General features: G+C 37.7%; 1 protein-coding gene across 7 annotated transcripts in view; it reads right to left on the minus strand.

Moving 5' to 3' along the window:
* The window catches only part of KCNH7 (potassium voltage-gated channel subfamily H member 7), a 438,357-nt gene that overhangs the window by 150,502 nt on the left and 271,020 nt on the right, over positions 1 to 16,835 (minus strand). The window lies entirely within an intron of this gene.

Raw genomic sequence — 16,835 nt, forward strand, 5'->3', positions numbered from 1 at the left:
TGTTAGAAAATAAGGACAATTTGTCTATACTATTGTGTTAGTTTGAGCCTTTCAACCAAAAATATGATATTCATTTAAAAGCACAATTACAGGGCTAATAAGATATATTTTATCAGAATCACCTGAAAATGAATAAAGGGATGATTCAGTTTAAAATCAACTATTACCACCTATCTTTGAACAGAAAACTCCAGATCCAAGATTAAGAGAATACAGTTAAGAAGTTGACTTCTTTTAAATCAATTGACTTCTGACTGCCTTCTTGGATCTGACTTCTAAAACTGGGTATCTCCTCACAGCACTTTCCTCATATTTTATCCTCTAAATATTTTCTGTTGCTGCATAATTAAAATATAACACTATATTAATTTCATGTGTACAACATAATAATTTAATATTTGTACACACTGTAAAATGATCACCATTGTCTAGTTAACATCCATCACTATACAGTTACATTTTTTTCTTTTTGTTCTTGATGTGGACTTTTAAGATCTACTCTGTCAGCAACTTTCAAATACTATGCAATACAGTATTATTAACTATAATTAATGATATAGTTACCATGCTGTAAATTACATCTCATGATTTATTTATTTTAGAGCTGGAAGTTTGTTCCTTTTTATCCTCTTTACCCATTTTGTCCATCTCCTGCCTCCACTTACCCAGGAAACAACAATCTGGTCTCTGTATCTATGAGCTTGTTTTTTTTGTTGCTGTTGTTTGTTTTGTTTTGTTTGTTAGAGTCCACATATAAGTGAGATCACATGGTGTTTGTCTTTCTCTCTCTGGTTTATTTCACTTAGCCCTCGATAATGCTGTCAAGGTCTTGAATATTTTTTTAGTTATGGTGACAGAAATCTCACAGGTTGAGGATTTGTTTGGGTTCAAAAGTATTGTATTTTTAAAATGCAAAAACTTCAGGAAGAGCTCTCAGTCATTCAAGTTATAGTATGTATTTTGATTGCTTTCTTTTTTTAGCAACTAGTTGACACCATCTTGACATTTGAGGAGAGTGATGGTTCAATGTAGAGGCAGGAGCAGGCTGGGAGCAAGGTGGGTCTGGCCTGAACTTCAGAGGGAGATGTAGGAAAGGGAAAGGACCCCAACAGGCTGCAGACAGGAGCAATAACACATAGCAGAAGTAGGTGGGAAGGCCAGTGGATGCTTGCATTTACAAATTGTGTCCTATTATGCTCTGACTATTGAAAACAAACTGAGTATGAGGACACTCTTTCCTTTCTTCTCATCCCTATAACATGGCTCCTGTTGGCCAGAGTTGAGAACAAAGGCTACTGCTAATACTGATATACAGTGAGACATCACAGGTTGAAGGACTTTTGAGGGTGGGCCTGGAGATCTAATTATTATTTATGAAATTATTTTGGTGGGTGAACATGTTCTAATTTCCAAGGAATTATACAATGGGTATATATAATAATACTTTTAGAATATAGACTCTGTAAGGTGGAGAGTCATATGTGCTAGGTATGATTCAGATTTTCAAATGTGGATAGACTCCCAAATTTGAAATGTAGACCTTATTTAGAATTAATTTCATATTTTCTACAATGCTGACCATGGTTTTACAGATGTGGGAAAGTCTGTTTTAAAAATGACATGCTGCACCTTCACAGTGTTCAGCTACATCTTTAATTTATTTAATAAAATAGTTAGCTACAACACTTGTCATAGTTTCCATGGTAACAAGCAGGATGACTTTAGTAAACAGAAAATAAGCAATTTAAGACTGTTCCATTAGAACTAAAAATAGAAATGCTTCAGGCCAGGCATTACACTACAAATTGGTTAAACAGAGAGTCTGTGGTGATGCTAGAAATAGCCATTATGTAATTTGCTAATGAACCAAAATATATATTGATTTTAACACTTAAAATGACATATACCCTGGATTTTGTAGAATATCGTTATGAATTCGCAGATTTGTTACTTAGCAGTTTAAAAATCTTTCAACATTTGAGGTACACTACTGATTGTACAAGAAAACATAAAGCACAGATTTGTGAGACATCAATAAATAAAAGATGTAGGGATAGAGATCTAACAGGTTTATAACAGAGCAGAGTAATTTTGCTTTTGGTAACAAGGGGCAGAATCATTTCTTTCAATACTAATGCTTGTAAAATTACTGTCTAGTGCTAAAAAAATAATAAAATTACAGTGCTTTATAAAAAAGTTCATCTATACACATCGGCTTCAAAGCATACTGAATATGTGTAATTCATCTGGAATTTGCTGCCCCACTATCATTGTTTCCTGGATGTTTCTATTAAGCAATATGTCTCCTCTAAAGTCAACTGAAGACTCACATTTACATTTTTTTCTCTTTTAGTTTTTGGATTTAATGTCTCCATCAATCTTTCATAACCTCCTGGACAGGAGATATTGCAAAGAAATGCATGGATTTTAGAAGAGGATACTCAAATACACTTTAGAGGGCAAAACATTTTTTGGCATTATTCTATAAACTCTAAGTTCTGTGAAGATACTACTTTGGTAAAGTAACATTAACCGAAGAAGTCACTACAGTGTGCTTCTAAATATTTTTCTTGAATGCGACATTGGGAGCAAGATAAATGGAAACACAATTCAGCAAACACTAATCTAGCAATGAAGAAAAAAATCATCACATTCAAAAAGAGAACTAAAAAAATCTAGAAATAAAAATTTCAGTCCTTGTTAAAATGAGTCTTGTATTCTGATGTAATTAACGCTTTTTAAGAACAAGCTTATTTATAATAACATTATCCAATAATTATAAAATTATACATGCAATTATTCTAATACAATATAGAATCAGGTTCATTTCCATGTTTTCTGCTGAGTGAAAACATTCTCAAAGTGGGAAAGGATGGTTAGCAGGAACAGTGCTCATTTTAATAAAATGTTTAGAATGTTAATTTTTAATAATATCCACAGAGCAAGCAAACTCAGGGTAATCTTAATAATTACTTCTTCCTAGCTGCATTTTAAAATAAAAGGCCAGGACTCTTCCCTCTGAGCTGCTTTATGTTCTGGGTTTTCACATGATGATGAGAAGGACAGCAGTAAAAAAAAACAAATCAAGGTCCTACTTATGGAACTTATATTCTACTAGAAGAGACATAATAAAGGAACACATAAGTATCTACTACATCAAGCGAAAAGAAGTACAGTGAAGAAAGAGAAAGCAAAATAAGGTGATCAATAATAAGAGGCAGAAGAATGCTTTTCCTATAAAGTTGTATGTAAGCAAAGAAATACAGGCAGTAATAGAATGAGCTGTGTGGTTCTGTGGATAAAGAATGCACCTGGCAAAGAAAACTCTCAGTGAAAAAGCTTTTCTGTAGGAGCAGGTTGTAAATTCAAGGAACAGCGTGCAAGCCAGTGTGACTAGCGTGGTGTGGGTAAATGGGGTAGGAGAGTAGGTAAGGTCAAAGGAGCAGTAGGGAGCCACGGCACGTGTAAGGCCAATGTATCGATTTGGAACTTCATCTGAGTTGGACAGAAAGGCATTGGAGGGTTTGTGCAGAAATTGGCATGATTTGACTTAAAACTGTTCATCTGACTTCTATGTGAAGAATAATTTTTGGGAAAGTCCAGGATGGAAGCAGGAAGATCAGTTAGGAAAATATCACAATATTAGCAGGCGATGAGCGTGGTTTGTACTAGGGTGCTGTCACTAAAGGTGGTGAGAAGGGGTTTGTTTGAGCTGTTTTGAAGTAGAGCCTATAGGATTTGCAGATATATTGGGGTATGTTAACTTTGAGATTGCTTATTAGATATCCAAATGGTGGTTAGCTCGAAGGCAGTTGGACACAGGAGACAACAGTGCAGTTTAGGGATTCATCCAAGCCAGAGATACGAATTTGAGAATCACTGGGGACGGGATGAGGTCATCTAGAAAATTAATGTAGACAGAGAAGTTTGGGTGTTGAGGCCACAGCACTGTAGCATCAAAGAAAGAAAGATGAAGAATGGGTGAAGACTGTGGAAGAACAGGGAGGTGGGAGAAAAAGGAAGAGTGTAGTGCAGGGAGCGGGGAGAGGGAAGGCTAACGGAAGGAAGCATCACAAGAAAGGGGCACGATCAGCTGCACAATATAGCTGATAGGCAGAGTGAGTCAGTACTGAGATACGATCGTGGAGTAGCCTTTTCAAGAAATATTGTGGTAGATTAGAGCCCGTGAATCTCTGTGGAATGTATTCAAGAGTAAACGAGAGTAGAAGTGTACATAATTACACAAAAATTTTTGGGGTGTTTTATTGAAGAGACGTACAGAAACCTGGGGTAGTAGCTGGAGAAGATTGGGAGGTGATCGGATTTTGCAATTTTAGGTAAGATTGCAGCCTATTTATATATAAGGAGATTTAAAAAAAATAAGTATATTCTAATTTTTTATTGAATAAAGTTCTACCATTTAGTAAGACTCAATAGAAGTTTACTTCTATGCCAAAACATAGTAATTTTCTATTTTTTGCTCCCTTGGCCAGATGCAGTTCACTTCAGGGTTAATTGATTCTCCATGTACATGTCTACAGTACCTGTTGATAATAGAGTATAGCCTACTGTTTGAGAGCCCCAGATCTATACTCACACTGTCTGAATCTGAATCTTGGCTCTATCCTTTACCTGCTGAGTAAAACTCAGGGGATTTAATTAAATGATTTACTAAACCTAAATGCATCCCAGTTTACTCCTCTATAGAGTAGGGATAATCTCTATTGCATAGAATTGTTTGGGGATCCAAATGAGTGAATACGTGTGTACTAAAATATTGAATAGGACGCTCCCTATCTCAATATCCACTGATATGATATTCTAATATAATAGATATCAGAAAACTAAAGTGAGAATGACCTCCTTACACCACAAACATGCAGATTTAAATAGGAAATAGTTGCAGAACATTTATATCAAGGATGTAAAACGGCCTGGGAGTGGAGAAGACAGTGATGTGAGAGCATTGGGGAAGAAATTTCTTTGGAGACAACTGGCCCTTCCCACGCTTAGGAGCTGCCAGCTTCCAAGACCAGACCTAATGAGGGGTTTTAAGGGTCCACTCCAAGACCTTTGAAATGTGCTCCCTGCAGTTGGGAAACAAGATGGATATTTGAAAACAAATGTGGATGAAGAGTTGGCTACCATGACCTAAACCCTGGGGATGCAGAGGGCCAGAAAGCTCTTGGCCTTTGCAGCAGAGACAAAGGGCATCATTATTGGGACTGGTGGGTGCACCAGCTAAAGAACCTCATGGTCAAGTCTCCTGGACCAAGAGTGGGCATAGGGTTTTTGTGGGATCAGGGGCAAGGGGGCTCCAGAGGAAGAGACAGATGCTAAACTACCTGAGGTTGGGGGCCAGGGAGGAAATAGGCAAGGAGTCCCAGGTTGGAGGGATAGCAGTGTGGGGAAGGGGCAGAAAGTGATGCAGGGTCTCCACAGGACCTCTGAAGAGCTCCCCCAAGAGTCCAATGGAGACAGTGTCTGCTCTGACCATCTGCCAGACCCAGAGAGGGCAGACATGCCACTCAGGTACGAACTGTCCTACTCCATAACCTTTCCTCTCTCTCACCTTCTACCTGAAGGGAAGCAGATAGCAACCATGTGTGGGGAGAGGGTGAATGGTAGGAAGTTGAAGCTGGCTTCCCATTGCATTCTGACTTGAAGCAATTTGGGAACTGTAGTTTTAGAACTGACACTGTTTTTACGACAGAAAGTTACCAGGGGACTCTTTATCTGAGGGTGATCACTGGCATGGAGCAAAAGTCAATAATCTGAACTACTATTTTTGTCTCTTGGATGGTTTTCAGAGGGGCCAGTTAGCTCGCAAGTTCTTCTATGCAATTTATTCCAATCCTTTACCATTCTTAGAACCACAAGCTACACTGTTTTTTCATATTTGGGGACACTAAGTAAAGATTATTCTGTTCTGAACTGACCAGTTTAGTGAATGCCTAGGAGTTTTTAATTCCTTTCTTTCTAGTAGACTCAGGGAGGGGGAGGGGGCTCTTTGAGAATTAAACAATACCATTAGAGACCTGCCCTAGAAGAAAAACAAAATACAGCAACTTCGGGATACAACACCCTCATCAAAGAGGCAACATTGTTGGTCTTGTATTAAAAAAACAAACAAACAAACAAACAAACAAACAAAAACACACACACAAAAAACAAAACAAACAAACAAACAAAAACCTATTAAGAGAGCAAAGAAGACTGTGACATCTCCCAGAAGGAGGAGGCTATCCAGTCCTGAATGACTGCAGCCTGTGGAGGCACAAGTGAAAAATGAGCAACATTTGTCCTTGGGCTTTTCTGCATCTAATGTTTCCTTCTATTTCTTTCTTTCAGTACCTCTTCTACCTTCCTCTGCTCTCTGCAGGCCTCCAAGATGAAATACTATGAATTTCTCCTATTAAGGAGGAATGTCATGAGACATGTACATTTCTCATAGAACTATGAATGGCATAACGGTCACCACTCTCAGGTAAATGAGCTCTAATGTAAATGAGCTCTAATGTAAATGAGCAAAAGAAACATCTCGTTGGTGTGGATCAGATCTTCCAGCTATCCTTCCATTCACTTATAACTAACTGCCAGCTGATATCAATATTATCATTGAACTAATTGTGATCTAAAGAACAGGAGGGGACCATGATGGAGTCCTTCAAGAAGACTAGAAGAAATTTCTCTTATTGGAGAATTTATCAGACATTGCTTAGCTATTTGATTATTTTTTAACAGGTATTCTACTCCTGATAAGAAAAGTAAACACAGAAGAGACTTCATCCTCACTCATAAACCACTTCCAGAATTCATCCCAAAGTTTGCAGAATAATAGAGCAGTGAAAATATTCCATAACTACATTGTAAGCTCTCCAAAGGCAAGATATCATCATTCTATGCACACAAGCCTCAACACATAATGAAAACTCAATGAATTTTCGCTGAATTATTAGTTTTACTCTCCTGGAGAGTGATATGGTTCATGAAAAAGCTGTCCACAGGAGGTGACACTCAAGCAGCATTTGTGACTATAGTGAGTGGTAGCCTGCAGTCTTAAGAAGATGGACTTCTGGGTTAAAGAGAGACCTCGGTACTAAATTTGACAAGTTATTTAGCTTCTCTGTATTCTGGCTTCTTTCTCTGAACATTCAGAATAATAGTATCTATCCTTTAAAGTTTGAGCAGTAAATGAGATGATACCTTTAGAGAATTCTTAGATGTTCTTTCCTCTGAGTACAAACACTGTTTTATACGTTCTAGGTTGTCTTAAAGAAGCATATGTACACTCTCCTAGCACATAGTAGAAACTTCATAAATGGCAGCTCATGGGAATGAAAAATTTTAATATAATGTGATAGGAATAGAAACTAGACATGCCCAAAGTACAATTCTTATAAGAAGCCAGGCAATGCTGGGACTAAGTTTTTAAGGTTGAGTAGGAGTAAATTTGGAGAAGAATGAAGTTCTATGGAGAAGAAACATGTACAATTCAAACCAATTTCACTTAACAACTGATTATTTAGAAACCACTATATGCCAGGCACTGTTCTAAGCACTGGAGGTTGAGTAGGAAATAAAACAGACTCATATCCTTGCCGTTGCATAGGCATATCCTCCCCCTAGTGGATGGAGTCCTGGGAGACAGAAATAAATAAGTAAAATACACAGATTAAATGGTATCATAGAATACTATGGACAAAACAAAGAAAGGGCATAGTCAGTGCCAAGAGTAAGGGAAAATTTAGACCAACAAATGGAACTATCCAATGGATTGAGAAAAGGAACTGATAGGCTCTGGTTGCTCTAAAGACATGGATACATGAAACACTTCATATTAGTTTATTAAGCAACTTGGTTTAAATAGACTAATAGTATACTAGAGCATATAGTATAGCTGAGAAGTGATAGATAAGGCTTGAGCAGTTGGCGGTCATGTACTATGTTCTTGGAATTAAGTCTTTTGGTGTTGGGGAATACAGTGAATTGTTTTAAGTGTGCGAGTATCTTCAGAAGAAGTATTTTAGTGTACAGACAGGACATGGGTGCTCTTAGGTACTAGAGAGGTCTTAGAGTAGTAAGTTCAAAAGATATAGGAGCTATGTATTTGTTTGAAGAGGCAGAAGGCATACTTAGAACAATTGCTTATTAATTCTTATATAATAGCATAGCAACAAGAATAAATGGAGTAGCTAGTTCCGTTGAGCACATATAGTCTGGTTGGCCTTGTGGATTGGTATTAAACTGGACTGCTTGTGAGAGGCAAGTGTTCTAATACTTATCCATTTGTCTTGTTTTATCTGTCACCGGCTTAAACCTTAAGGAGTCTAGGAAAAGCATATAGGAGGAACTCATGTGAGCTAATAAAAAATTTATACAGCAGCGTTATTAACAAAAAGACCAAGCTGTGCATCTGATAGTACCAAGTTTCCCTGAAAATAAGACCTACCCCAAAGATAAGCCCCAGTTAAGATCATCAGCCAGACGGATGCATTCAGTATGTTATGACAATGTTCTAGAATATGACATGACTGTATTTCAATAAATGTAGATTGTTGTACATGAAAAAATAAGACATCCCCTGAAACCTAAGCCCTAATGCATCTTTTGTAGCAAAAATTAATATAAGACCCAGTCTTATTTTTGGGGGAATGTGGTATAAGATCCAGTCTTATTTTCAGGGAAACAAGGTATATTAGTTCTAAAGGAATAACCTTAACATAATAATCACCAACATATATAGATTTAACATGACAATCACCAAAATAATTTAATCTTAACAATGCGAACATATGTAGATAGTTGATGTAGTTGTGGGAGTATCATGGGACTAAAAGTCCCCTTCTGCAATTTCCAGAAGAGATAGTATAAGGTCTGACAATTAGATTTGTGAACTCATCCTAGAAAAAGTGTTACATTCCTCATTGTTGAATATCACTATGGTGGCCTTTGAAGTACTTCCCTTGGAAAGCTATACACTGATGACAGTGCCTCGTCCACCCTTCAAAGCAATTTTGGAACTCTTTGTCTAGAATGGCCATTAGAGCTCTCATCGTATTACCCTTGATGTCCTGAATGTCATCAAAATGTCTTTCTCTCAATATTTCCTTTATCTTTGGGTAAAGAAAGAAGTCATTGGGGGCCAGATCAGGTGAGTAGGGAGGGTGTTCCAATACAGTTATTTGTTTACTGGCTAAAAACTCCCTCACACACAGTGCCGTGTGAGTTGATGCATTGTCGTGATGAAAAAGCCATGAATTGTTGGCGAAAAGTGCAGGTCGTGTAACTTTTTTTTTCTTTTCTTTTTTTAAGATTTTATTGTGGAAGGGGAACAGGAATTTATTGGGGAACAGTGTGTATTTCTAGGATTTTTTATTGGGGAACAGTGTGTTTTTCCCATGACCAATCACCTCCATCCAAGTCAAATTGTCGTCCTTTCAATCTTTAGTTACAGGGGGCACAGTCCATCATCCCTTGTGGGAGTTGAACCAGCAACCTTGTGGTTGAGAGCACATGCTCTAACCAACTGAGGCATTCGGCTGCTTGGGAGCTCAGCGTCAGCTCAGCTGCAGCTCATTGTCTTCATTCTAGTTGCGGAGGGCTGGCCCATGTGGGAATCAAACCGGCAGCCCTGTTGCCCAGAGCTCGCGCTCTAACCAACTGAGCCACCTGTCCGCCCTCGTCTAATTTTTTCATGCAGGCTTTTAAGCACTTCCAAATATCAACTTGGTTAACTGTTTGTTTAGTTGGTACAAATTCATAATGAATAATCCCTCTGATACCAAAAAAGGCTGGCAACATCGTTTTGACTCTTGATTTGGACTGACAGAACTTTTTTGATTATGGAGAATTGGCTGACTTGCATTGTGCACTTTGACATTTTGTTTCAGGGTCATATTGGTACATCCATGCTTCATCACCAGTGATAACATGGCACAAAACATCGCCTTGCCTCTCCAAAAGGTCTTGACAAACTTTGACTCTCCTTTGTTTTTTGTTCATTGGTGAGCTCCTTCAGGACCATTTTTGCACACACCTTTCTCATGCCAAGATTTTCTGTTAAGATTTTCCTGTTTCTCCATTGATGTTTATTTGGTCTTCTGTGTTTCTCACAGTCAACTAATGATTTTGATGCAGAATTTGACAAATTTTTGCAATGTTTTTGTCGGTTCTGCACATTACTGGCCACCCTGACCTCTCTTCATCAGTGATGTGTTCTCTCCCCTCAGTAAAACGTTTAATCCATTTGTACACTGCTATTTTCTTCATGGCATTCTCCCCATAAACTTGGACTAACATGTTCCTGATTTCACGTCCACTGTTGTCAAGCTTAACAAGAAATTTAATGTTTGTTCATTGCTCTCATTCAAGCTCAGACATACTTTTGACGGCATGCAAAAGCACGCAACAATAATGTATTCCACTCAGGAAGACACTGCCACATGTCAACACAAACACAGCTGTGAGACACTGAGACACAAAGGTTATAAAACCTTACTGAGCTGTTTGTACAGTGCTGCTAATGTAAGTACACGGTGGCAAGTTCATGAACGCTAATTGTCAGACCTTATATATATGCCTTTCATTTGAAGAATGAAAAACTAACCTAATTTACAGAAATCTGGTCATTACATTCTTGTGCTGTGTGGTAGTATTAGTACTGTCTGAGATGCCAACAGCATGAATGATTTACTTGTAATTACTTCTAATTTAAAACATTTAGAAAATAATGAGGCAGTGCCAGTAAGTAGTACATTCCTTGGCTATGTAGCTCTGTGTGGTTCCTGGAATTGGACAGACCTGGCTCTACTATTATTTGCTGAGTGACCTGTAAAATGAGGAAAAAAGGAATGTATCCCACCTGATAGTGTGGTTGGGAAGGTAAAATTAGATAATATGTGTAAAGCACTTAGCATGGAGCCTTGCATATAGAAAAGTTAGCAATAAATAAGTGTTATTATTATTAAGTGAGGGGAAAAATCAATTTCTCAACTTGTAATGGTGGTTAAACTTTGTTCAATTGTTTGATGATGATGTCAAACCATTCAACTCATAAGGAGCTTCCGAGAAGAGATCATTAGTTTATCCCCTTGTTTTCAGACGAGAAGTTTTTTCAAACAGCAATTTGAACAGCATGACAGCTTAGTAAAGGGAAGATTGTTTTATTATTTAGTGTGTTAAACTATGTGTCCTTAACTTTTCAATGACAAGGCCCTTGGTTTTTTTCCTATATTTCTCCTGCTCCTGTGGATTGTCCTATTGCCTTTAACAAGCATACTAGATGCTAGGTAACTTTTATAGCAGAACTCAGCTTCTTTTGGCAAGCTCTGTAGTCAGTGGTATTTCTTTTATAGAAGAAATGTGTGAAACAATCTTTATTTCTGGGTTTTCTCTAGGAGTACCATAATCAGTATTTGAAAGCACATTACAGGGGAAAAAGTAATCATAACAGCTAACATTTATTAGGTGCCAGCTAATGGCTGTTCTAATGGCTTTACAGGCCTTAGTGTCATTTGCATCTTCACAAAAAATTGATACTAGCACCATTATCATCCTCATTATGCAGATGAAAAGTATACCAGGCAGTCTCTTTTCCCTTAATCTTTGGGCACTTGTCCTCTTTTCCATCACTGGGACAGAATGCCTGGGTTCCAATCCCTTCATTATGACAAGACCTTGAATTCCATGAATTCTTAATCAGGTACATTCTAAGAGATTTCTATCTTTTATAAGGAATAGCCTGAGAACTAAAACTCTTCTCATATCTTTTTCTCAGACTTGCACACTTCTGTAGCCCTCTTGACTTAGGCAGAATTCCCTTCTGCCACCTGGGAGGCAGGAAGGCACCATCTGCTTGCCCAGCCTGCCCTGACTCCAAATTTCATTTGAATCCATTCTGTCCAATATGGCTTCACGACCATTTGTCATCTCCCCTCCTTTTTATCATCCCATGACTTTCTAAGAGTAAAAGTGCTCTACTCTGCTTCCTTGATCCCTATGTATTACCTTTACTGCTACTTTTAATAACTACATAATTAAATAATAGCTACTATTTTCTGAATGTGTTCTATGTGTCACATAATTCTCGTGAGAAAACTTTATCTGAGAGAAGTTTTTCAGTAAGTAGTAGAAAAGGATTTGAACTCAGATGTTTCCAGCTTTTACTCTTTCTCCTGCATCAATGTTTCCCAAACAGTGAGATGTTAATAGATGTTACCGGAAAGGGCTTTCTCTAGTTAATCCAGTTTGGGAAATGTCCTCCTCTAGGAGATGCTCAGTGCACATTATTGTATTAGAGGTTTTGAGAAGTTCTGCAAAAACAAATATATTTACTATGTTTAAAACAGAACTTCCCACATTTATTTGACTCTAAAATCCAATTTTAGAGAAACTTGCAATAACATCTAGCTCCTTGGGATGTGATTGGAAAACATTGAATTGTGTTATACTCCTTTCCCTGTTTCAAAGACACCCTTTTGAGGGGAAGGAAAGTAAAATTGTAGGTCACCTAGATGCTTATTGGAGAGGGAGGAACTACAGGGAACAAAGGGCTGGAGCAGGAGGAGAAGAGAATGATAAAGGCCAGTATCATCTATTCCTTATATTGTTCTCAGTATTGGTCCTGATCTTAGCTCTCAGAAACCCAACTAAAATAGCATTGTTATATTTGATCATGTATCTTGCAGAAATGATTTCCCCATAAGCTAGCTCTAAGTTGAAAGGCTATCACAAAATAAATTATGATAGTGTTCTACATTCTAGGTCCAGTTCATACTACTCGACAGAGATCAGGTTTTAGAACATAAAAGCCCTAGTTCAATAATTCATTACTATTCTGCACCAGAAATTGCATGAGTTAACTCTGACATCTGCAAGAAAATATTTTCACTGTTGCCTCAGGAGCCTTTCCTCTTCATTTTCAAAATACGGGCGCATATAAACTTAGAATTATTTGTTGACTCTCACTCCTTTCCATTGACACATTCTCTGTTAACATTTATGCTCAGGTATTATTAGGTTGGTGCAAAAGTAATTGTGGTTTAAAAAGTTAAAAATAATTTCAGAAACCACAATTACTTTCGCACAAAACTAATAGGTTCTCTTCATACTTGTAAACTTGATTATCAAAAAAAGAAAGTCTAGCTATTTTTCTATCTTTGATAGACCACTAGTAAATTATTTGGTGATTGAAATCAGAAAGAAACAAAAAAGCCCATGCACCTTGTCTGACTCGTAAATCAGATTATCTCTTAAGATGTACTATTACAATTACCCACTTCCCAGCCCTGGTTTCCATTTAATTTTGGAGCTTTTTGGATTGAATTGGTGTACTAGCATATATGAGTGTTAGAACAAGCTGAGGATGATTTACAGTGCTGACTTAGTACCCTGGCACATCAAATCTACATTTGTATTTAGGAACTTTTGTGCATGTTTGTGACAATGTTTAATAATCTGTAGTTTTTACAAACAAATAAATACTTGGCTATTTGGTTCAAATTTTTTTCATAAGACATATGCATGTTACCAAGCTTGAAATATACCTAAAACCAGACCACTTCACTAAATTGCCGTTTGTTTAGGAAAACTGCATTAACACTAAACTGACTGGACTGACTCAGAATATGAATGAATCTGCACATCACCATGGTATGTACTCACTGCTATCAAGGTCAAACACAACTAGAATCCTGAAGCCAGTTGTTACTGTGTAGATGTCAATTGGTAGCTGAGGCTGTACATGGCCATACGTGTGGTTTGCTTTGTTCATGTTATATTCATGATTACCAAAAGTAATTATACATTTTTTGTTCTCACTATGTTTGCAACTTTGGAGCAAAACAAACAAACGCATGAATAATATGAGTTTATTATCTATTTTAGAAAGTGTAAAATATTTTTTAAATTTTTAAAATTTAACATGAATGCGTTAGGTCCCTACTGTGTCACAAGCTACTGCACCCAAAATTGTAGAAGTTACAAACATGACTCTTTCATCAAAAAGAAGAATCTACTCGTGAGAGTGCGCTGGAGCGCCTGAAAAGAGAACAAGTCACTCTAGTCAGGGATGTGGAAGGTTTCATGGGGAAATATCATTTAAGCTGGGTCCTAAGGATTGTGACAGGTAGAAACTGGGTGTGGCAACATGGCAGGTTGAGGGAAAAGTGTGAGCAATGAAGACACATGGTGACTCTAGGGCAAAGTGAGTGGTATATGGCCCCTTCAGGGACAACCATTTATTTACCCTCATGCCTGGTATTTCTGATGTTAATAACAATAACAAAGAGCTAACTTTTATTAAGCAATTCTTATGTACAATTTATAATGCTGAGTCCTTTACATGCTTTGTCCTAATTAATCCTCATTAGAACCTCAACAAAGTACATACACTAAATATCCCCATTGCAGAGAAGAGGTACCTAAGACATGGAAGCAACAATTAGCTTCCCCCAAGTCACACAGCTACTCTGTAGGAGAGCCATGATTCCAATCAAAATGGTCTAACACATGCCATGGTCTTCACAGGACACAATGAAACTTTTATTTCTACTTATTTATAGGTGATACAAATGACCTCCATCACACAGAGCTTTATATTCTTCCTGGGTATGACTTTAACACACATCTTTGGGATTCTTAGAGATGCCCTCTACTTCATTCAGCACAAAAAGGCACATTTTAAAACAACAAAAAAATCATTGAAAGAGGCTCACATCTCTTCTGAGAGTCCTCTACAAAAAGTACATAAATACCTTGATGGAGTTAAAATTAGTCTCTCTTGGTGTGGGACAAAAGTGACAGAAGCAGATAAAGATGATATTGTAGGTATTCCTCTAAGTAACAGCTCTCCCCTCTTTTTACAAAAATTGTTTGACCATTGCAACTTGGAATTTTCACTTTTATTTTTAAAACACCTAGACTATTTTTGTAGAATAGCAGAAGGAGCCGAAAAGATGTCCTAGAAATGAGTGAGTGGGAGCAGGGCTTTTACTTCCCATTGGCAGAGTTAGGGGGGAACACCCTGTCCCAGGCTTTGACACCAGACTTTGGTGCAGTGGTTACTGGTCCTGAAGGCTGCCGGAGGCAGGGGCCTGCAGCAAATCCCTGATGTCAGATATTGCTTTGTAATGGTTCATCTTGCCCTGGATACATTTTTCCAAATCCGAGGTTTAATCAAAAAGTACGGTGAAAGCTGCTGCCGAGTGCCATCCAACAGAAATGCAGGGATCTTCAATATAGGAAACTGGCACGTCAAACCTTAGTAACAGTGTGTGACAAGTTTCAACTTGTTCGGTGCAGTGAGTTGGGTGTGAGCTATGGTTCAGAGAAAGTGTGTTTCAAAGTGTGCCTTAAATCATCCTCCATCATGACAATGCTCCGTGTCACACATCACTTCTGGCATATGGCAATTTCTGTCAAATATAAACATTACAGAGTGTCCTCATCCACCTTATGCACCAGATATGGCACCATGCGACTTCTGGCTCTTCCCCAAAGTCAAAATGATTCAGGACATCAAGGCAGCCATGGCAGCACAACTAAAAACATTCGCGAAAGAGGACTTCCAGAACTACTTCAGAAAGTGGCAAGAACAATAGGCTAAGCGTGTTTGAAGTGAGGGAGACTATTTTGAGAAGGATTAATGGCAATGTGTCTTTTACTGTAATATATTTTTTTAAAATTTAAACATTCATCATATTGTTTGATCACCTCGTACATCTGCACAGCAAGAAGGAATGTTGTGTTGTTTGAAATTCACCCCAGCCACATTCATTGTTGCTTTTGTATTTGAACCATACTGGGAGTCATGACCTAGCCCAGTAATTTTTCAGGTAACAGAGAAGTTACTGCTATGAACTCCCTGTATGTTGAGCAACAGAGAAAGATGCAGGATGGGGCTGATCTGATTTGTGCACACAGCACATCTGTTCATATGACAGGCAGAACATAGTTTCTGTGTCTGTGAGAAGATGTGTAGTGTACTGGTTAAGCATAAAGCCTCAGGATCGGATTGTAAATTCCTAGATCTGCTACTTTCCAATGGTTGATCTTAGAACAAGTTACTTAACTGCTCTGAGACTTAGTTTCCCCATCTCTAGAATAAGGATGGTGACGTTATCCACTTCATGGACTTATTGTGAGGATTAAATGACCCAATATCTGCAGAAAGTTTAAAACATTGCCTTACATACTGAAAATGTTATTAGCTATTATTATCATAAAGGGATTATCAAATAAAATTTTGAGTTCTGTAGCCAATAAGTCATTGACTGAAAGATAGAGCCAAATATTTTTTTAGGTTGGGGAGAAGGGGTAGAATGTGCTTGTAGTTTACCCATTTTCCTCATAAACATCTAACTGTCCACACACACCCCATATTTCTAGTCTTACATGCCTCTAACTATTCAGTTGCATTCCTAGGTCTTGCTACTACCTTGCCTCTAATTCTAAATTTCTCATAGGTCTCATCCCTTATGAAAATTTACCATTCCATATAGTTATCTAAAGGGCTTGCCTAAGCACTTGTTGACAGAGATACACGGGGCTTAATTTGCTGATAAGGAAATAAATCTTAGCTCTGGTGTTTGAAAAATTTTGGCAGATAAGCCTCATGCTGTTTGGGTTTGACCCATGACTAGAAATATTTTGGACATGAAAAGTGGGTTAATTCTGTTAGTTTAAGCCTTTAACCTTAATCTTGTCTAAACTGAAACCTCCATCTAAATACCAATGACTCCTTATTGACTGACAACTTTGATCAGTGACTGTATCAAGATGTTACCTCTCTTAGTTAATTTAAATCCACTTGATAGGAACTCTCTGGAGATAAA

The sequence above is a fragment of the Rhinolophus sinicus genome, chromosome 17, assembly GCF_057876585.1.
Source record: "Rhinolophus sinicus isolate RSI-liver-muscle chromosome 17, RSI-T2T, whole genome shotgun sequence".
NCBI classification, from domain to species: domain Eukaryota; kingdom Metazoa; phylum Chordata; class Mammalia; order Chiroptera; family Rhinolophidae; genus Rhinolophus; species Rhinolophus sinicus.